The sequence below is a fragment of the Pteropus medius genome, unplaced genomic scaffold (assembly GCF_902729225.1).
Source record: "Pteropus medius unplaced genomic scaffold, Ma_sr-lr_union100, whole genome shotgun sequence".
In the NCBI taxonomy this organism is placed as follows: domain Eukaryota; kingdom Metazoa; phylum Chordata; class Mammalia; order Chiroptera; family Pteropodidae; genus Pteropus; species Pteropus medius.
In genome coordinates, this window is record NW_024351073.1 from 12,891,167 (window position 1) to 12,914,476 (window position 23,310).

A 23,310-nucleotide genomic window follows, 5' to 3' on the forward strand; every position below is an offset into this window, starting at 1 on the left:
TCAGACAGGATTCTTTGACTCCAGCCTTAATTTTGCCTTAATGGAAGGATATTGAGTTGGGGAGATTATCTTGGCTTAGCCAGGCTGACTCAATATATAATCACGAACACACTAATAAGAGGGAGATAGTCAGTCGAAGAAGGCAATTTGTGAATGGAAACAAAGATTGGAGTGATGTGAGCACACAAACCAAGGAATGCGGGCAGTGCTTGTAGAAGCTTGAAGAATTCAAGAAAGTTAATTAGCTTAGCTCCTAGAGCCTAGAGAAAGGACACAGTTCTGCTGGCACCTTGCTCTTAACCAGTGAAACTGATTTTGAATTCTGCTCTTTGCAACTATAAGATAATCAATTTGTATTGTTTTACACACTTTTGGTGGTAGTTTGGTATAGCAACGATGGAAAACTAATACAGCCTTATAGATAAGAATTGACTGAGATGATGGAAGTGGTTCAAAAGGATAACAAGATCCAGTTTTAAAAGGACTGTGGTTGCCATAATTAATTGTGGGTTGAATCTATTCTGGCATCTTGCATTAATGATCAGTAAATCTGGATCATATTTACATATATTATCTTGCATGTTAATTCATGCTTTGAGTGTCTCATCTACTATATAGTTCAAGGAACAACTTCACTTCTAAATAGAGCTTTTTCTACTTATTTGTATCACCTGAAAGGATTCCCATGAACAAAACTCTTTTAGATTTGCTTTCTGTTTCATGTCACACATACTTAAACAGCATATCATTCCATATATCCTCTACCCTTTTCCAATTAGACTAGTATACTTTAAAGAACCTAGTATTATGTTCATAATGTTGGTTATCAGACTGAAATTTCTGTCTGATATGGATTTTAGCTTCTGAGCAGAGTAGGTGCTCATCAATACTGGAATGATAAGGACTGTATTAATAATTATCTCAATGGTGACAGTTATAAGTGTAAATGTATATAGAGAAATAAATGCATATAGAAAAACAATAAATTAATTGTTTTAGAGAAGTCTCTATCGCATGAACATCAGCACATGTTCAATAATAAAGAGAATCTTCAAGCTCCTGAAAAGCACGTAGTTGATACTGCCTAATTAGGTCACATTTAGGAGCCCAACAAATTCTTCAGAAAATCTAAATTTGACTTTTTCATGAGGATTTTAATATCCTGCTTACTACACCCTAATACTTTTGGAGAATGTTCACCTTCCTCTATGCTTATTTGGTGTATGCAATTTAGTAATAGCCCTCGATTTTCTGAGTGTTTATTTTTTAACAGGAAATTTTAAGGACAGTTTCCAAGAACACCTAACTCTAAATAGGATCAGGACCTCAGTCATCCTGAAATCTATTTTTGGAATCACGCCTTACTATATTGAAACACAAAATGGTTCTATTGCCTCCACTGAGATCAACAGTTTTCAGTTTTAATATGTTAAATAACTTTCAATTTGATAACATGGAAAGTGGTGAAATTGATAGTTCTTAACCTACATCATTCCCCAAATGACCTAAATCCATTTCTATGCATTAAACTATTTCCATATTACAAGTAAAAAAATATGTAATGATTTGGATTTCTATAAACATTCTCTTGAAACAGAATACATTTTAAGGATATTTCTTAAATGTAGAGAGTAACATTTTTATTTGTTTTTACCAAAATAAAAAGTATTTCTGTATAATATACCTTGTCACTGTCCATACAACCTTGGCTTTAACTACATTAATTTTAATAATCATTTATATTAAACAGATAATAGAGTCAATTTACATATCCCAAATTAATATTGGCAGTCATAATACATATCTTTATCCTTTCTTGTTATTTGACTTAGCCATGACAACCAAATTAACCTGATCTTCAATTTACATTGTGCTTTGTAGACATAAGCAATGTCACATTTTTTTGTCTTAATTAAATCTCTCATCAAAACGAACCTAATTTCTTACAGTCCATCATCAGCATAGATAAATTAGAGGGTGATTGTTGTTTTCACATTACCATATTTATATTATTTTTAAACTATATATTGTGAGCATTAAATTTAAGATTATTTCTCAAGTTGTGTTTTTTAAATTATTTTATAAAGTTTTAAAAATAGTAACTGTCTTTAAGAATAAAGAATTCAAAGCTAGGTATACCATCAGAGTAGATATAATTAATATTGAAGTTTTATGAGAAGACTAATTTATTATTTTTGTATTACACTTTTTTTACAGAGTCAAGCATGTGCAGTACTGCCCAATAGTTGTTCTATGTCTAACTAGATGATATTTATTTCACCATTTTTGTACATTTGTGTGTTTTTTTTGTTTGTTTGTTTCTTTTTATTTTCAGGCAAGGCAACCCTTAGTTGACATCACAGATTGCAAGGACCTTGTCAGCTTACAATCCCTTATTTATTTTATTTTCTTTTTTATGCCTATAGTACCTGGTCTTCCTAGGTGGTCTCCCATTCAAGTACTAACCAGGCCTGACCCTGCTTAGCTTCCGAGATCAGACGGGATGGGGCTTGTTCAGGATAGCATGGCTGTAGACATGCTAGGTAGTAGTGACTTGAAATAAATTTTGTATGATTTGTATTGTTAACAATTCATTATAACTCTAGGAGAGATAAGGATCTATTCCTTAAATATTTATTGGATAAAAAATATATTTTTTCTATAGAATTAAAAATAAACTATTGTTTATGATGAATAACTATATAATTAAAATTCAAGCTCTTTAGCTTGCCAATGTTTTCTCTTAGATAAAAAAATCAGTTTTTTAACGAAATTATAAGTAAAAGTTATAACAGATGTTAATTTTTACATTGATTTAAGATTGAATTTCCCATTCTTTTCTGAATTTTTAAAAAGTATACCATATGCTTGTGTACGTTTGTACTTATACTTTTAGTTGTACATACAAATACAAATGCTTGAGAGTACATTATTCTTTGGTTCTGCTTATAGAAATGATAACTGCCCACATTTGGGCCAGAGTGTGATGGCCTCTCTGTATTAGATCTCAAGCCATATATCTAATTTATTATGAAATAATTACAGAGCTACGTTATTTTGCTATAACTTGTTGTATAACTTGTTGTATAACAGAATCCCTCCCCCCACAAAAAAAAAAATTGCCACATTTTTCCCTTAAAATCATGGACTAACAGTTCTAGCATCTTTGAAAATTTTGGTAGCAAAGAGGAAAAGGGCCAGGACTAACAGATGAATATTAATATGTTCTAATCAATGAATTATACAGACAAAAATAATATAACTTTCCTGAGAGAGTTAGAGACAGAATCCCAGAAAAACGAATATTTTTAAATAGTGAAACATGTCATTTTAAGGTGCGCAATGGAATTTGTTAATAAATCCCGTGTTAAATGGCATTACGTACAATCCATGATATTGTGTGGCTAATATGATGACAAGATGCGAGGAATACGAAAGGAAGGCATTGCAATAGAATGTATTGTTGATCATCCTATTTAACTGAGATGAATAGAGGTAAAAGATCAGTTGGAAGTAAAATGATCATTTATTGTCAATGTGTTTGCTTTACTGTTCCTTTGACACAACCAAATGGAAATACCTAGTAAGTCAATAGTTAAGGAGGTCAATTTAGTAGTAGAAAAAAAATTAAAATGGAGGGAGAAATGTGTAAGTATTGGGTCATATATGTAAAGATATAAATATGTGTATTTGTAGAAAGAATTTTTTCAAATGCTGTTCTGCTTCTGTTAATATGATCATGTGATTATTGTCTTTTATTCTATTAGTATATTATATTAATTGATTTTCAGATTAACCTTGAATTTCTGAAATAAATCATACTTTTTCATGATAGGATAAAAGAAAAAAAAGAAAGCATGTGAAGAGAAGTTCTTGGTAAACACCAAACTCCAAGACACTCAAACTACAATGATTTGAGAGGAAAATTTTCCTCTGATTTGTTTTGGCTTTTCTTTCTTCTTTCTGTCCATTTCTCTAAATTTTACCTATTATATTCATGTTTCAACAAGTTTTAACATTCTATATAGATTGTATATTCAGAACAGCTCTATAAATATTTGCGTTGTTATTTCTGATGCATCTGTCTAATTCATTGGTCTTTCTGAAAAGCATTCATAGAAAGCAAGCTAACCACATAAAAGGTAATGTGTTGGGTGTACTTATATACATGAGAAATGATTGTGACCAGGAAAACTTTGAGAACTTTTAAAACCCATAGTCTAGTGGGGGAAACAGATTCCCTCCCAGCACAGAGGGGCTACATATTACTTAAATTCCCTTCTAGATTTAAAAGGCTGCGATTCTGAATTCTGAATTTTAATCCTCATGCTACAACTTGTTATCCGTTTGCATGTTAAAATGTCACTTTGATAAGGTAAAAGTATGTGCACAATTAGTTGTTTGAAGGACAGTGTGTCTGTGTTTGAATTTCTACCCAGCTAGTAAGTAGTGGGGAAAGTTTCCTTGGGAAACCACTTAATTTTCTTAAGAGTACAAGAGTACCATATAATTTGTTGTATAACATTGTTGTGAAAGTTAAAATATATGTATTAAATACTCTGTACAGATCTCGTCATGTGGTAGGGGATCTATCAATGTTAGCTGTTATTTTTATTTTACATTGTTACTATTATACTACTTATAATTATTTATTTACATACCTGTTGAATCCATCAGATCGTGAATTCTTTATACACATAATGCATTCCTATGAGCTTACATATTTCCAATATAAACATTGTATCAGGTACTAATAGGCCATTAAATGAATGTGTGTTGAATTGATGAATGATTGCACACACATACAGCAGAATGCTAATGAATGAAATTTGAATGCATAATTATGAAAAAAACTTTTATTAAAAGGGGAAAATGTGAGCTTATTCAATGTTGGGACCTCAATTCAAAAGAAAGTTAAAAGAAGAATATAAAAAGAAATGAGTGGAGAAGAAATTTAAGCATAGGGACAATATAAGAGATGCCAAAACAAAAGGAATATTATTCTCTCTATATATTAAAAATGTGAGGACTAAATTATTTGATAAACATCCTCTGTCTATTATAACAATTTTGAAAATGTAATCATTTAAAATAGCAATGAGATATCCCTTTAAAACTTTTCGAATGACTAAAATCTGGAACACTAATAACACCAAACGCTGGCCTGGCTGTGGAACAGCATGAACTCTCATTCATTGCTGGAGGGAATGCAAAAAGGTACAGCCACTTTGAAAGACAGTTTGGCAGTTTCTTACAAAATTAAAGAGACTCGTATCAGATGACCCAGCAATCACACTCCTTGGTATTTACTCCAAAGAGCTGACAATGTACGTCTGCAGTCTGCACAAAAACCTGTACATGGATGTTTATAGCAGATTTATTGAATTTTGCCAAAACTTGGAAGCAACCAAGATGCACTGCAGTAGGTGAATGGATCAACAAATTATGGTACATCCAGACAGTGCAATATTAATTAGTGCTAAAAAAAATAATATATCAAGTCATAAAAAGACATGGAGGCATCTTAAACTCATATTACTAAGTAAAAGAAGCCATTCTGAAAAGGCTATGCAGACTATATAATTCCAGCTGTATGAGATTCTGGAAAAAGACAAAACACTGGCTACTATATTAACTATAATTTTAAAGCCACTGCAAACATATAAGTCAAGCAATCATTCTTAGTTTAATATGTTCTTATTTGTTAATAAGTTTGTTAATAACAGATCACCTTTTGATGTTCCTAGTAAATGTTTACATTCACTCACTTTTACTTAAAATCAGCAACATACTGCAAAGCAACCTCTAAGGAATGGTGTTTAACCTGCAGGAGCTTGGAAGTGAGCTACTTGCCAAGAAAAAAATAGTTTCTAAATTTAGATTCTTGGTAGATGAGAAGCACACAGCCAAACTATCACTGGTTGCCCCATTATATACAATGGTAAACAATTCCATATGCAATGTTTCTACTGTGTGATAATAACTTATTCCAGGTATGGAATTCTCAATTCCTTAGTAAACAGTTTGTTGAAGCATACCTATTCAAAGTTAACATATGTTATTAAAGATAGGAGAAGAGTCAATTGTAGTCTTGCAGTTGATTTTCAATAACCACCGTGCTCAGGGAGGGGAAAAGATGAGAAGAAATATGAAAAACGGTAGGTAAATAAAACTGGACTTTCAAAATTTTCCCATGAATTTTTTATCTCGGTCTATTCAAATAAATATAAATTCTTACTCATTTTCCAAAAAAATGATATATAAATACAGTGATATATTTGTTTTCTACATTCTTTTTCATTTGCACGAAGTAGCCACCAGTGTCCTGCTTCTCTTTACCTGAGGGACGGACATAACTCTGATGATTCGTTATCTCTCTGCTGTGAGCCATAAAGTTCAAGTGGTCCACATGAGGTTTGAGTGATCCCATTACTGGAAGCACTATGAATCTGAATACCTCAAATAGCTACAGTTTCTGGAGCATGCAAAGAGTACACTGGAAGTCAGTGGGAGATTACTTCTAACAAATTAATTTAGCAGAAAATCACTCCCCTACTAAGATTTTTAGTATTTAAGGTATTTTCTTAAAAAGTGAGAGGATCTTAAGGATATATAAAAGGCGAATAGAAAAAGTCTTTATTATGATAAATGGCAGGTACTGTAACCAATATATTACCCTAGGATAATTTTGGAGATGTTCTTGCATTGATATTGATTAGTGTCTTTCAGTATGTAATATCTCATGATTTTGCCATCAATATTGGGTACTCTTCGTTTCTCATTCAAAAAGGCTTTGACTTTGAGTAGCTCAGTTAACTATACATATACAGACTTATTATTTTAATGTCACAGATACAGCCTAGCAACTTGCAAATTTGTGCAAAGAGCTTTGTATAAAGGTTGAAAAGACCACAAAATTCAGTAGATATCAATATGAATAACTTAGCATGAAACATCTCTACTTCAAAAGAGTAATCTCTGTAGAAAATGTTTTTGCTACATTGATTCAATAAATGTGGTTAGTTTATAGAGGATTTATTAAGTAAGAATACAGTACTAGATATACACGGTGCTACATTAGAAATAATAGAAGGGTGCAGACAAGATAAAAGGAAATGAATAAGCATCACAGAAAGATGTACAAAACTAGTGATAGCTAAGCATTTCTTTTTCTTTTTTAAAGAAAGTTTTCCTTGGAGGGTGAATCAAAAGCAAAATTTTAAAAGAAGATGGAATGTTAATTGGCAAAGTAAATTTGAGGCTAAACATGGGTAAATCAGTATATTCAGAAATTATACTAAAATATTTTACATGCGATTTGGTGAAAGGTTGGTCTGTTCTTGAATTTGTCAGGATTTAATGTTAAAAATTGGCCTAAGGTTGAAGAAAAGAGCCTTTTGAAATCTTGAAGAAAATGTGGTTTTGATAGTAATTGGGATCATCACATATTTCTAAAGGAAGGCTATTTTTCCAGGTTAATAAGGGATTTTATTAAGCCTGGTAAGTGAATATGCTGGAAGAGAGAAGCAAACTGCTTTAAATTCAAGGTTGACTTTTATTGCTCAGCTAGTCGTATGCTTGCATTAGATTTCCAAGCTTTCCACTTTTCTTTGCCTTACTTTGTTCATTTGCTTATATTATAATGCCTGTGGAGTGCTTACGAGGAGCCAGCACATAGTAAATATCCCCAAAAATGAGTTAATAGAAAGCATATCTATATTTATCTCTATCTACTACTACTGTGATATATGTACTACTGCTACTATGTATGATATATTTACTACTATTATGATATGTATACATTTTTATATTATTTTCATGAAAAAATACATAGTTTAAGAAACTAAGATTACATTTGCAATGGGCATTTTAATCCATCCTGTATGTGAACTAATAAATATTTAGAAATAGAAAGGCTCACCTGAGATTTGTTAACTGATGCACAATGTATTAGTTACTAAATAAGCAGACTTCATTCTGATTATATGGCTCTAAGTAATGTTAGTCATTTGTTAAATAAATATTTTAATCAACTCAGGAAATATTTTAAAATAGTCTTCTAATTTTTTTTTCACTTTTCTATTTCTACTAAAATTTTATTTTAGTAGAAAAAGTAAATCCAGACAAACTGCATTCCATTTGATTTCCAAGTTTACTAATTGAAATGTAATCATTTTGGATGGAACTTTAATGTTAGGATTGTTTATATGCAATGTGCTTTTTGTTTCTCTATTAAACTAATGATAGAATAAAAAGACCATAGTAAAGATATTAATTTTAAAGATATGAATCACCTGGAACAATGTTAACATTTAGAAATTTTTCATGAGGGCAATGAAAAATTAACTTCTATGAAAACCTTTTAACTCAACCCTACCCAAATGAAATTTTAAGCTACCTAGACCTCTTTGTTTTTGAAATATTCAGCTACTATCAATTACTGTATAGACATACAATAAAAATGTAAAATCTTTAGTGGAAATAAGAATTTAACCTTGTCATATTGAGCTTGTTAATCTTTATTTAACATCAATGTCATAATACTGCAAGAGTTTTGCATCCCAAAAATAAATCCAACTTTATCATGGTGTATGATATTTTTAATGTGTTGCTGAATTCAGTTTGCTAATATTTTGTTGAGAATTTCTGCATTGATGTTCATAAGAGATATCATCCTACAGGTTTTTTGTTTGTTTGTTTGTTTTGCAATGTCTTTGTCTGGAATCAAGGTAATGGCAGCCTCATAAAAAGTGAGAGGGAGCCTTCCCTCTTCTTGAATTTTTTGGAATAGTTTGAAAAGAATAGGTATTACTTCTGTTTTCGAATGTTTAGTAAAACTCACCTATGAAGCCATAGGGTCAAGGATTTTTGTCTTTTGGGAGTTTTTATCACTGATTCAATTTCATTAGTGATAATCAGATTTTCTGTTTCTTCTTGACTCAGTCTTGGGAGATTGTATGTTTTTAAGAATGTATCCATTTCTTCCAGACTGTCCAATTTGTTGGTATATAATTACTCATAGTATTTTCTTATAATCCTTTGTCTTTCTGTGGAGTCCATAGGTATTTCTCATCTTTCATTTCTGATTTTATATATTTGAGTCCTTCCCTCTTTTTTCCTTAATGAGTCTGGTTAAGGATTTGTTTATCTTTTCAGAGAACCAGCTCTTGGTTTCATTAATCTTTTTAATTATTTTTCTAGACTCTATTTCATTTATTCCCACTCTGATCTTTATTATTTACTTTCTCCTATTCACTTTAGGCTTTGTTTGTTACTCTTTTTCTAGTTCTTTTAAGTGTAAGGCTAGCTTGTTTATTTGAGCTCTTTCCTTGTTTCTCGAGGTAGGCCTGTATTGCTATGAATTTACCTCTTAGGACTACTTTTGCTGTGTCCCATAGATTTTGAGTCATTGTGTTTTCATTTTCATTTGTTTCTAGCTAACTTTTGATATCTTCCTTGATCTCATTGGTAACCCATTAACTGTTTAGTAGCATATTATTTAGCTTCCATGTGTTTGTGTATTTTCCAGTTTTTGTCTTGTAGTTGATTTCTAGTTTCATACGGTAATGATCAGAGAAGATGGTCGGTATGATTTCAAACTTCTTAAATTTATTGAGACTTATGTTGAGTCCTAATATGTAGTCTTACCTGGAAAATGTTCCATGTGCACTTGAGAAGCATGTATATTTTGTTGCCTTGGGGTAAAATGCTCTGAAAAGGTCTATTTAGTCCATCTGATCTAGTGTGTCTTTTAGGCTCATTGTTTCCTTGTTGATTCTTTCCCTGGAAAATCTGTCATTTGTGTCAATGGGGTGTTAAAGTCTCCTACTACAAGTGTATTATTGTTGATCTCTCCTTTTATGTCTTTTGCTTTATGTATTGCTTTATGTCTGTAGGTGCTCCTATGTTGGGTGCATATATGTTTACTAGAGTTATGTCCTCTTGCTTTATTAATCCCTTTATCATTATGTAATACCCTTCTTTGTCTCATATTATAGCCTTTGTTTTAAAGTCTATTTTATCTGATGTAAGTATCACTATGTGTACTTTTTTTTTTCATTTCTATTTTTGTGAAATATCTTTTTTCAATCCCTTTACTTTCAATCTATGAGTGTCATTTGATCTGGAGTGGTTCTCTTATAGAGAGCGTGTGCATGGGTCTTGTTTTCTTATCCATTTGGCTACTCTATGTCTTTGATTGGAGCATTTAATCCATTTACATTTAAAGTGATTACTGATAGGTACATAGTTACTGCCGTTTTATTATTCTCATTTGTTTTTTCTTTTTTCTTTTTTACCTCTTATTTTTTACAGAAGTCCCTTTAATGTATCTTGTAATACTGTCTTGTGGGTGATGAATTCCTTAAGCTTTTCTCTGTCTGGGAAGCTCTCTATCTCACCTTCCATTTTAGTCGAGAGCCTTGCTGGGTAGAGTGTTCGTGGTTTGTAGATTCTTGTTTTTCATAACTTTGAATATTTCTTGCCATTCTCTTCTGGCCTACAAAGTTTCCATTGAAAAATCAGCTGACATTCTTATGAGGGTACTCTTGTAAGTAACTAGCTGCCTTTCTCTTGCTGTTTTTAAGATTCTCTCTTTGTCTTTGACCTTTCGCATTTTAATTATGATGTGTCTTGGTGTCAATCTGTTTGAATTTCTCTTGTTTGGTACTCATTGTGATTCCTGAACTCGTATATCTAATTCTTTTGCTAGATTTGGGAAGTTTCCTGTCATTATTTCTTCAAATACATTCTTAATCCCTTTCTCTCTTCTCCTTCGGATACTCTTATGATGAGAATATTTTTACACTTCATGTTGACCTAGAGGTCTCTTAAACTATCCTCATTTAATGTTTTTTTTTTTCTTTTTATTGTTCTTATTGGATGTCTTCTGCTACCTTTCTTCTAATTCGCTGATTCAGTCTTCTGCTTTGTCCAATCTACTGTTGAATTCTTCTAGTGTATTCTTCATTTCAGTTATTGTATTCATTTCTGTCTTGTTCCTTTTTTTGACTTCTATGTCGTTTTTTTATGCTTACTATCTCTCTGTTGAGATTCTCATTGTGTCATCCATTCTCCCCTTGGTTCATTGAGCATCCTTATAATTATTATTTTAAACTCTGTCTCTGGTAGGTTGCTTGCTTTCATTTCATTTAGCATATTTTCTGAAGTTTTCTCCTGCCATTTCATTTGTGGCATGTTTCTTTCTCTTCTCATTTTATTAACCTCTCTGTGTTTGTTTCTATGTGTTAGGAATATTTTTTGGCCAGATGGCCTTATGTGGAAGATGTTCTGTGTGGCCCAGTGGTACACTCTTTCTGATCCCCTGTGCTAGGGGCTCTGGACGTGATCTTTGTGTAGGTTGTGTGTGATCTTATGTTGTCGCCAAGCCTTTATTGTTGTTAGTACATCAATGCATGAGATTAACGCTCAGGCTGACTAATTGTGGGAATTGGCTGCACCCACAGGGTACGAGTTGCTGTGTGGGGGCTGACCCTGCTACGTGTGATTTGCTCTAGCGGGCTTGTGTACTTTTTGCAACCACCCTTTGAGTGTACCGCTTATGGGACTAGTCAGGAGTTGCTCCATTGTGGTCTAATGCCAGCCTCTGGGTGGGCCGGTTTTGTGGTAGCTACAGAGTGATCCACAGATGGTTGTTTTCTATGCTGGATCTATGGGTAGGTGGAAGAGACTATGCTATAGGCAGCAGTCTGATTATCCCCCCTCGCTGACCTAGGGCAGTTTAGCAGAGGGACCAGTGCTCCTCAAGGCATGACACTGCCTATCAGTAGCATGTAAGTCTCTGAAAATGGAAGATCCTCTGGGTCATGTGCGTGTTGGGTGGTGAGGGACCCTAAGAGTCTCCTGTATCTAAATTTCCTCCAGCCACTGCAGTGTCAGTTCACATGCCAGCGCTGTCTCTGTGGCTCCCTGTAAAAGTTTTGAATCGTAGCAAGGACAGCTGCTGCTGCCGACCTTGGGCCTGCAAACACCCAAGCTCTGTTTAAGAATTACTGAAGCTTGTGGGCCTGAGTTTGTGGCCCAGCACTGAATGCCTCTCCCACATGAACGGGCTTTTCATGGGCCACATGAACTGAGTGCTGTTGTTTGATGTTGAATTTGTGACCCAAGGAAAGCACAGGATGAGACCGGGTTGCCTGGGAGCAGGCTTGTCACAGGTAATTTGTAGATTAGGTAGGGTGTTGTCTCAGTGACTCAGTTGAGGCATGGGGCCATGAAGCCTACACAGATTTGCTTCCAGCTCTGGGACTGTGGGCTCCCACCAAAGTCAGCTATCACTGTACGACCTAATGACATCTGTGATGGGCCCACAAAACCCCTAAGATCTGCCCAAACAATACTGTATCTCGTGCTGGCAGCAGTGATCTTCCCGTCCCTTTATTTCCTGAACTTTGCTCACTTTGCTGGCTGAAATCTGTTGCCTGAGCAGAATGTGCAACCCCAGGGAAAAGCAGGCCGGGGAAGACTGCCTATCAATGGGCTGCAGGCACTTGTGGCTTGAGTGAAGCGGAGACAAGGGCCATCGGCCAATGTAGTCTCAGTTTTGCTGCAACTTTGGTGTCTGGGAATTCCCACTGTAGTCGCAGATCACAGTGAGAAGAGCTGCTGTATGAGACAGTCCCACATACCCCCTGCGATCCCCCTTATGAGATACTGCAGCTCTTGCAGGCAGCAGAGGTCTGCCTGCCACTGATTTCCATGCAGTGCCCACCCTGTGCCAGCCAAAGCTTGTTGCCTGTATAGATTGGGAGATCAGAGGAAGGGAGGGACAGGACTGTGGCAGTTCACCATCAATGGGCCACGTGGAACAATTTGTGGGTGGAGTGGGATGAGTTCTTGGAAAGACTATGACAGTGAGATCAATACATCCTCAGTCTTGCTGCAACTTCGGTAACTATTTGCATATTCTTACAAAAGTCACAGATCACAACAAGACCAGCTGCTGTCTGGGACTCGCCCACAGATCCCTGATATCTGACCAAATTCATGTTGGCAGCAATGATCTGCCTGAAACTATTTCCGAAATGTGCCCTCACAGCATTGGCCACTGGCTGGCAGTGTTTGGCCCTGAAAAGGTATAGGATGTGGCAACCACCCAGCAACAAAAGCCCCTCTGGTTTTTACAGTCAGAGTTATTGGAAACACCTCTTTCTTGGTCGGGGGAGCCCCTGAATGAGGCCAGGACCCCCCTCTCCTTCAGAAGTTCCTCTGCAGCCTCCTCTCCCTCCCGGCGATCCTCCACCACCCATGGCTGCAGGTCTAGCCAGATTCTTGACTTTGCCCTTCCTACCGGCTTCGATGTGGCTCCTTTATATTTTCAGATATAAGTGTTATGATCAGCTGGACTTCAGGTGCTGCTCCACATCGATTATTTTATATTTCAGTTGTAATTTTAATGCCAGCCTGAGACGAGGCAAATCCTGCTTTTACCTAGTATGCCATATTCCCTAATCCCCATAACCTTTATTCTATAACTTTTCATCACAGCCAGATTCCTTGAACTAGACATATGGAAATATCGTGTCTGCATCCTCATTACCTATTTATTCATCTTTCATAGCAGTATAATCTCATTTCCACCCCTGCCCTTCCACTGAGTCCTCCATCAACAAGTTCACTATGACCTTCATGTAGGTATGGACAACCTTCCTTCCCCTTTGTGTGGCATTTTAGACCTTTGGCCAATCTTTCCTTTGTAACTCTTGATTTCTCAGTGTTCTTTCTAGTATGCTGTCTAAGTTTTCTTGTAAATTTTCTAGCCGTGTGTTAGTTCTCTGCCTTTATTCTTTTTAATCACTATTGCATTTCAACTTCCACACTTTCTCCCCAGGACTTTTCATGTCATACATAATCCCTGGAAGACATTTTGGCCTCATATAGCACCAAAATTATTTAAATTCTGATGTTTCTCAATTATATATCTCTAGTCTCAAATGTTTTCTCAATGTGTAACTACTAACTAGACAAGAATAAGATTTAAGCAGATAATATATTGAATGAGATATTGAAAAATGTCAAGAGCAATAAAGTACTTGTCTTTTTAGCAATTCTTCTAGAAATGTAAGATAAGAGCTAGAATTATATTTATAGGGATGTAGACTTGAAAAATTATATCGATGGTAGAGAAATATTAAGCATTTTATTTATTTTTATAATGTTTTTTAGATTACATTTATTGGGTGACATTGGTTAATAAAACTATATAGGTTTCAAGTGTACAACTCTGTAATGCATCATCTGTATATTACATTGTGTGTTTACCACCCAAAGTCAAATTAACTTCTGTCACCATGTATTTGACCCCATTTACCCTTATCTACCATTTTTTCCTCTGGTAAACACTAAACTGTTATCTGCGTCTATGAGTTTTTGTTTGTTTGTCTTGTTTGTTTGTTGCTTTCAGTTTTATATCCCACATTTGAATGAAAGCACATGGTTCTCAACCCTTTCCATCAGACTTATTTCGTTTAACATGATAACCTCAAGATCCATTCATGTTGTCGCAAATGGCAGTATTTCATTTCTTCTTATTGCTGAGTAATATTCCATTGTATATATGTACCACATCTTCTTTATCCAGTCATCTATCAAAGGACACTTTGGTTGTTTCCATGTCCTCGCCACTGTGAATAATGCTTCAATGAACATCGGAGTGCATATATCTTTACATATAAATGTTTTCAATGTTGAAAGGGATACCCAGAAGAGGGATTGGTGGTTCATATGGTAATTCTATTCTTAATTTTTTGAGGAAACTCCATACTGTTTTCTATAGTGGTTGTACCAATTTACATTCCCATCAGCAGTGTCTGAGAGTTCCTTTTTCCCCACAACCTCTCCAATACTTGTTATTACTTGTCTGGTTGATCATAGCTCTTCTAACAGATGTTAGGTGGTATCTCATTGTGGTTTTGATATGTATTTCCCTAATAGCTGGTGAAATTGAGCATCTCTTTATATGTCTGTTGGCCTTTAATATTTTGATAAACACAGCTAGAAAGAGAGAAATATTTAAAATATAATAGATTGCAGGTTATAGATGGTGCAAAATCCTACAGAAGGAAAGAACAAATAAGAGTGTAAAACAGGTGGAAAATGTAACCTTGGGCACAAAGGGATATCCATCATTTTCTAAAAGATGGAAGGGATTAAAATAAGGGTGATTGTTTATATAGAGCCAGTATTCTGAGCCAAGGGGTAGGCATGGATTTGTCATCCTTAGCATTAGGCATCTTTTTATAATGTCACTTTTTCCTTGTTTACTATGCCACATTTTTCTTCTCAATACTGAATATGATAATGCACACAAACTTCCTTAAATGATTGTTGTTAAGATTATATAAAAGTGGAAAACCTACAAATAGTAAAAATATTTATAAATGCAAGCCACAATTAAATGGCTACTTTTTAAAAGAAAAAGTAGTTTTTAGCTTATATTTTTGAGGTAGCTTTTTTATTCACCAAATCAATTTTATATCCTATAATCTTATTCAGAATGATTTTCTATGAAGATAGAAAATCAACATCAATTTTTAATCAGTATTATTTTGTTAAACACATATATATTTGTAAAATATAACTCAAAATTGTTTTGATATTATATACTAAAAGTAATGGTTCACTCTAATGATTAACTATCGGTAGTCCTATAATTGAAACCTAAGACATGTACACATTTCAAAATAGTAATAAAACTTTGAATTCTAATTCAATTGGCTATACCATATGGACCCAAACTGAGTTATGTACATGCTTTTATAGGAATATTATATGAATATGATAATCAATATTTCACTTTAAACACAGCAATATGTTTTTATTCCTATGGCGATTAGAATGGTGAGCACTAGTAGATTTTTTGCACAGTAAACTTTAGAAAACACTGATTGGGGAATAACAGTATTTACTTGGAAAGACAATGGACGTTTTACAGTGTTGATTGTGAGGGTTGGAAGAAGACATTTTGAATTAAAAACAATTATGCTTTAAAAACACATAGCACATTAACCTGCCTGACTATTATCACTTGTCAACTAAATAAGTTAGATGCCTATAGAGAAAAAAATCAAAATGTTACAACTGAGAAAATGTTGGAATATGGGATAAAATCATTATCCTATTAATCTAACCTAGTTGTCACCTCAACAGATAGATTGATCTGGTGTTCCCCTGAAGACTTTATGAAAATTCACATAAGCCTATCCTCTAAAGTCATTATTTTCCCAGAAAGCTATATAAAAACCAGGGCTATTGTATTAAAAAGTAACATAAATTTAAGCTGTCTTCTCGAGATTTATAAAATATAGCAACAGAAATGTTGGGTCAAAAATATGTGAGCTTAAAAATAAGCACACTCTTCCAATAATACAATAGAATGAGTTGCACTGATTCAAACACTATAACTTGTATATGTTTTAAATTGTCTTCTGGGGGAAATATTTTTTAAATGTCGTGACATAGACTAATCTTTTGTTTGACTTGTGCTGACCAAAATACCCTTAGGAAGGCTTATGGTTTAAAATTATGTAGTGAAGTTTACCAAGGTAGTCTCCAGATCTCCTAGGCTATCAGAAAGATGAAAATGTGAAGTCTGTCTCTTACTGTTTACCCTTTACATGATTTGAGCAAGTGACTTAAGTAAACCCAAGCTTATCATCTATAAGTGAAGATGATAATTCCTTGATATCATCTGATAATTAGCAGTAATATATAGTGACTGGAATATAGGTTGTCAATTGTTAGAATGAATCCTTAATTGAGAAACATTTATACTATAAAACATATTTCATATATTTTAAAATTATTTTAAATAGATTTTATACATGAAATTAAATATTTTATTTTTTCCTTTGATATCTTCTTTTCTATTATTACTTTTCTGATCAATTTATTTCCAGATACTTCTTTACAATCAGAGGTATCAGCATTCAGAGTGCCTTTATTCTCAAGATGATGTTCTTTGCTCTTTAGATGCCATCTTTCCTGTATGCCAGACTCACATTTCTTTCTAACTATTTCTCATATCTATTCCATTTTCTCATAACCTTGGCCAACTGGAAAGGCAGGTTGGGGTAAAATATTCAAAGTCTAGCATCTGTTAAGCTACTTCTTCCCCCATCTTTCTTTTGGGCAGGTGTTCTCTCTCCTCTCTTAGAATTTGGTTGCATCGAATTTAACATATACCTTTTCTTCTTTATCCCAAACACTTTTAAAAAAAATAATCATTGTCTTTAAATCTAGCATTATTGTCTTCATTGGAATGATATACATTTGTTTATGTCCTATCATTTTTACTATTCTTAATCCAAATTTAGTCCAACTAATGAGCAAAATCTTAATATCAACAATAATTTGTATTATCATTGTATTCATAAAATAATTATCAGAGTCTACAATTTTATCATAGTTGCTATGATAAAATCTAAGTATTTAAATTTCAACTGTGAAAAATAACAATAAATGACACAGACATCACTCCCTAAAACTATCACATTTCAGCATTAAAACTTTTATTAACACTGTGGGCTGGGTGATCACTACCAAAGACACAGAACTGGTATGAAGCATTTGGTCTACCTTTTCTTCCAAAAGTCTGTTGACTCTATTTCAATGGTTCATCATATTGTTGAACTTCTATTAATTTTATATCAGAAACATTGAGTAGAAGAAATAAATTAGTCTCCAATTACGACATAGAAAAAAAGAAATCCAAACCAAGTTTAAAGCAGAAAAGATTCACCTTTGACTATTAACATGGATTTGTCTTTTTACAAGGGAGAGAAAAGATATATGCCTCTCATATTATGCTTTATTTTTTTCAAATCAATACAACATTTTTTTCAAATCAATACAATATGGTATTCCAAACTAAACAATAAATATCATCTTTAACTTTGAAATATGGATTACTTTTCAATCAGATTTTCTTTGGGAAATAAGAAAAGAAACATAAATGAATAACAAATGGGATATATTCCTGTTTTTTGTTTTGTTTGGGTTTTTTGTTTATTTATTGTTAATATATAGACATTCTTTGTATATGCATCCAGAGTCTAAGACCATTCTGTGTTACAATTGTGTAACTCAAAGAAACAGAGTAAAAAGTACAGATGAAAGCACATATAAGAGATTTTTCTAAGAGGAAGAAAAAAAGTACAATTTCCTAAGCGTCAAAGTGGCTTGGCTGCTAGGTAAGTTTTAATACAGAGAACGAGATCCAAGACTATGCTCTCTTATTCTTTGAGAACTTACATGAGAGACTTTACTTTCTTATTTTTTTCTTGCACAAAAGATACCTTGAAATAGTTGTAGAGAATCTCTAGAGATGTATTTTGGGTATTGCATGTGCAGGTAGTTTTCTGGAACTTTTCATTAGGATGTTAATATAAAATCCTAGCCTACAGTATATGCTTTAATACTATTGGTAATAGGTAAGTTAGTATGGTATATTGTGGAATCTTTATAATAGATATTCAGGTAACAACTATTACTGAAAAAACTTCACTATTTATGTTATTTAGTGGAAATAAGAAAGACCTTATGCCATTTTGTAGGAAAAATAAAGTGAAGATAGAAGAATCATTTTACCAGTGGAATTGATCATCATTTTAGGTCCTCTTCATAATGTGAAAGAATCTGCCTCTACTAGGTATTTTAATTAACTGGCATTGGATCTAATTTAATAATGTGGTCTGCAGTACTTTCAAACACACAAATGATTGCACACTGTTCTCTAATTATACATACTATATGTAGATAACAGAATTATAAATAACCCATAAATATCATATGCAATGTATAGTATTTGTGTATAAATAATATACAAATAAAATCAAATTTGAATCGTATAATGCTCATTGGTAATTAATTAAAGATTCCAATTGCTTCTATTCTTACAGGTTATAAGGTGTGGGCACTAAAAAATGTAATACTTTCCTCTCATCTTCTAAATTCTTCTGTCTGGGCTAATAATCAAATAAACAGAGACAGATTAAGGAGAAAATCACAATTTAATACATGTGCATGGGGAAGTCACAGTAGCATAAAAATTCCAAAGACAGTGAGGCAACATTGGGTATATAAGACATTATGAACAAAGGAGAAAGGAGAGGAAGGGGTGTTAGATTTTAGAAATGAGAATGGGTGATTTATAGGTACTTAAGGAAGAGCAGAACACACATAGCAGGGATGTTCTTGCTGGACAACTCAGAAATAATGTCAAACAGGGAATCTGGCCAACAGAAGCCTGCCTGATCTTATTTACTATTCTTAATTCAAATTAGTCTAAGGCAACATGATAAGATTTCCTTTATGAAGCAGGTTTCCCTGTCTAAATCTCTTGAGAAGAAAAGTGGGGAAGGGCAGAGGTTCCCCACTGGCTTGTTTCTCAAAAAACACTTTAAAATCAGTATCCCAAAAAAGCAGCTTTAGGAAAGCAAAATTTTGGTTCCCTTCAGTTGGAAGATATTTTGAAGAATGTCTTGAAAATGTGTTTGTCAGCTAGAGACTTACTTGCACTTTGGATAGTTGACCTACATTGGGATCAACTATTTTGAAAAGTTAGCACAGGGAAAGAAGACATTTATTTGGGGTCCTTCTGTGTTAGATTAGCCTTCACCATAATATCGGAGTTCTTGATTACAGTAACAACCCCCACCCCAAAATAAGTTGTCTCTGAAACTCTAGGTACCTGTCATTTCTAACCATTAAGAATGAGCTTGTTTAATTACAACTTTTATAAATAGAGATAAAAATAGATTCATGAAATATATCAGTCTCGGGTAGAAGTTCACGAGGAAAGATAAAAAGGGTTTTTATTTAGGTCGTGTTAAAATCAGATTTGGGATTCAGAAAAGGCATTCTTATAATAGAGTGTAGTAATAATTAGAGAGGAATAGAAAGCTTAGAGTTGGGGATATGTTAGTAATTCAAAGAGGGTATGATAACAGTTTTAAAGAGATAATGATAGTTAGATGGATTCTAAAGTATTAAGAGCATTGAAGATAGGATGTGGTGATTCCTTGACTATGACTAATAAGGGAGAAGGAAAAATCAAGGGGGCCACATGGTGTAGTTTAGGAAACAGGATGAATTATAACGGTGCCTCTCTCTAAAACATGTAATCCTGAGAGGAGACACTATGGAGAGATAGAAGGGATAATTCACAGTGTAATTTTTGAATTTTAGATGTCAGTGGCTCATTCAAAGAGATATATCAGTAGGCTGTTGAATATAAGGTGTGCATTGATGTAAATAAAGGTCTATTGAGAGAGTCAGGATTTTTCTCCTCCGAGTGGCAGACTCTAAACAGAAACAAGATGGAAGCCAAAGTTTCCATTTTTCTTTTTTATTTAAGTTTTAGTAAATGACCATATCCAGGTATGAATAAAAGGATAGCATTTAAACTGCTTGTATTCTTCCATATTTGCTGCTTTCCTTCCCAGAATGAGTTTATGTGAGTATGCTGCTCTTTATTTTTGAAGGCCTATGCTCATATGCTTGTTAAAAATTTACTATAGGTAGAGGGTCTTTCAACTCTATTGCATAGTGCTTCTTTTAAATGTACTTTTCTAAAGGCTTTTTGTTGAATAATCAACACAATAAACAGGTATGATGTTTTGCTGTATTATCACATACCTATCAGTCTCTAGAATCTTGAAGATTTTAGTTTGAATATCTTCCAAATATGCTTATTGGATCATTGTTTTGCATATAATTTGACTTTTAATAAAAATTTATTACCATTTAGTGGAAAGAATAATATATTTTTGGGAATCAGCTTTAAAAATATTCCCAGGTTCAAAAATTGCAAACATTATAAAACCTTTCATAAACAGTCCCTGTAACTGGTAGCTCAGAAAATTACAATTAATCATTTTACTTTTAATATCATATAAGTGGCATTTTTATGTCATTGACTATAAATCAAGGTAGAGGGAAGATGAAAGAACTGAGAACTAGTGTTACATGATGACTCTCACTTACCCTGCTATTCAGCTAAATATTAATTGGACAACTTTACTTCCTAAAGATTTATTTTCTCATCTAAGTAATAGGAAAATGGAGCCTCGACTTTCTAACCTAATAGGGCTATTGTGAAGATTAAAATTAAAGTAAAGAGATTATGTTTATGATAGCATTTTGTAATCTGCAACTATACTGTAAATATAAAGAACTGTTATTACAGTGATGGCTTTGCTCTTCTTTTGAGGACTTATGATTCATTAAATCAGTCTGTTGATTGGAGTTGACGCCCTTCAGTCATTATTAAATCATGCTGACTGATTGTAACTAAATTTATTTTTAAGAACATTTAAAAAATTTCCAACCATTTTCTTTATCTTAGGCAACACTGATTAGAATCTGAGCTTTTTTTTTTTTTTTAATTGAGTTTCTATCATCGGCCTGATGGAATTTTGGTTGGAGACAAGCCCATTGTTTCTGGTTTGTACTCTATAGCTTTTGAGTTTCAGAAAGATGGGCCAACAAAATATTTTCAGACATCTGAATTAATATTGTAAAAATTCTAGAGAGTCTTACTTATTTTTGAAAGTATTTTTAAATATATATTTTTTCAATATTGATTTCCGGTTCTACAGACTCAAGTTACCAAGGAAGTGAAAACAATGAAGCTAGTAAGATAAATAAAGCAGCCTTCAAAAATAAATTGCTACTAGCTTGTAAGCAAAGCTATTTTTATATGTTTTTTGACACAAATATAAAGTGATACAGGTATTTAACTTTAAAATATTCTTCACAGATTAACACTTATTTTCACATTTAATAGTTTGTAATGTGTTATAATTGTTTAAACACCATGCTGGTTATTAAGAATGTACAGGGCAAACAGAAATATTGGCACGCCTCTAATTGCAAAGTCATTTCCTCAAACACATACTTAGTTTGTAATTATTCTTTTCTTGCTCATTTCTACAGGTATTGTACTGTACAATATATCATGTTAAAGGTCTAGTCATTACTTTGATGCATTAGAGTCATTTTACTGGTTAGAAAGGCATGGCTGTTATCACAGTTTTAATCAAATACATAATTTAGGCAAGTATATAAGAACATTTTTTCTACACATTAAAATCCTCTGATACTGCTTCTATGTATTTTAGCTAATAAAACAAACAAACAAAAAGAGGAAAAAAGGCAGCTACTTGATTAGAAGCATAAAATAAACTTGGATATATAAAGCCAAGTTTATATTCTTTATATCACTGAAATGAATATTGTAGCTTGTACTTTATAAAAGATATAGATAGTATAGAGTATATAGAAAGAAGTGAAAAGTGAATCAATTATTGTTTATTCTAGTACAAATTCTACCCTAATCTAGATAAGTGAGCTTCTGTATGTCACCAATTTGAATTTCCTCAGTTCAATATGAGGAATTTAGATAGCCAGACCTCTTAAGCCATTCAATTTTTAAAATTGTATATATGTACACACAAACATATATACACACATATGTAATTTATGCATATGTTTACGAACATATATTTGTATATGTCTTATAAAATAATACATGAATATATCATTTAAATATCTATATAAAATATATAAAATTGTAAATAAATATATAATTTCTAATGCTAATAATGTACAACTTCCTAGTATTTGCTAGTATAGAATATTGGATATTACATGTAAATACGTATGATAAAAATTGATTTTATGATTATTGTCCTTAGAAAGTACTCCAATTACTCTTTCTTTCTTCAAATCTTGACATTTTCCTACCAAAAGGATTTCAAAACAACATATCAGGTAGGTATTATTACTAAATAAGCATTATAGAATAACCTAATGTAGTTGAATATTACATCTTGCTGTATTATATTTAATTATACCATAATTATCATTTAATGATCATTTTTAAAAATCAGAGGCTGAGTGAGGTAACTGATACCCCTAGGGTACCCCTCTAATTACTGACTCGGTAAGAATAAGAACTGTGGCGAGTACTTAAGTCCTAACATAATATCTTACCATTGTAACACATTTCCTAGTTTCTCTACTAATTTTATACTAGCAATGAAAATCTAGTGATGCTGCCATAATTGGCAAATGCATGGACTGTACTAAGTTATTGGTGTAAATGAGAAATTACCATGCTGCCTCTTGGTCTTTTCATGGCTGTATGCACGTTATTTCTCTTAACGTAGTGCCATTTATGGTTGAGGTTGCTCTGCAGTCTTTCATTTCCAATATCTTGGTTCTGATTCTAGATACCATGTTTCGTACCTTGGTCACATGCATCTTAGAGCTCCTGTGGGGATTGCAATT

General features: G+C 33.1%; 1 protein-coding gene and 1 pseudogene across 1 annotated transcript in view; one reads left to right on the forward strand and one right to left on the reverse strand.

The window, feature by feature from the left end:
- The window catches only part of CDH12 (cadherin 12), an 843,825-nt gene that overhangs the window by 340,174 nt on the left and 480,341 nt on the right, over window positions 1–23,310 (forward strand). The window lies entirely within an intron of this gene.
- LOC120586367 (uncharacterized) lies at window positions 2,418–2,536 on the reverse strand (annotated as a pseudogene).